Source organism: Capsella rubella, unplaced genomic scaffold (assembly GCF_000375325.1).
Source record: "Capsella rubella cultivar Monte Gargano unplaced genomic scaffold, Caprub1_0 scaffold_1, whole genome shotgun sequence".
In the NCBI taxonomy this organism is placed as follows: Eukaryota; Viridiplantae; Streptophyta; class Magnoliopsida; order Brassicales; family Brassicaceae; genus Capsella; species Capsella rubella.
In genome coordinates, this window is record NW_006238923.1 from 11,468,171 (window position 1) to 11,468,586 (window position 416).

A 416-nucleotide genomic window follows, 5' to 3' on the forward strand; every position below is an offset into this window, starting at 1 on the left:
CCACGACCTCTGCCTTGACTGCCTTCTTGATCATGACTCGATGATGAATGATCTGAGTTTGCGTACATAAGCTTGCCTTGACTCTCTTGTGACTCCTCTGCAGCACTTATCCGTTCCTCATAAGTTTTGATTCTCCCTATTATATCTTCAAAAGTTGTCGTTTTGAGGTCCAAGACTTGTTCAAGGGTAGCCGAAATCTGTATGTACTTCTGCATTGGTAAGCTTTTGAGAAATTTCTTAACAATCTTGGTTTCTTCAATGCTTTCCCCAAGAGTTGTTGCTTTAGAAGAAATTTCAGAAAGCTTACCAACGAAGTCATCAATGGTGTCTGTCTCTTTCATCGTCAATCGATCAAACTCGACCATAAGAGTTTGGAGTCGTGCTTCTTTTACTCTCTCTGCTCCAATATTGCGAGT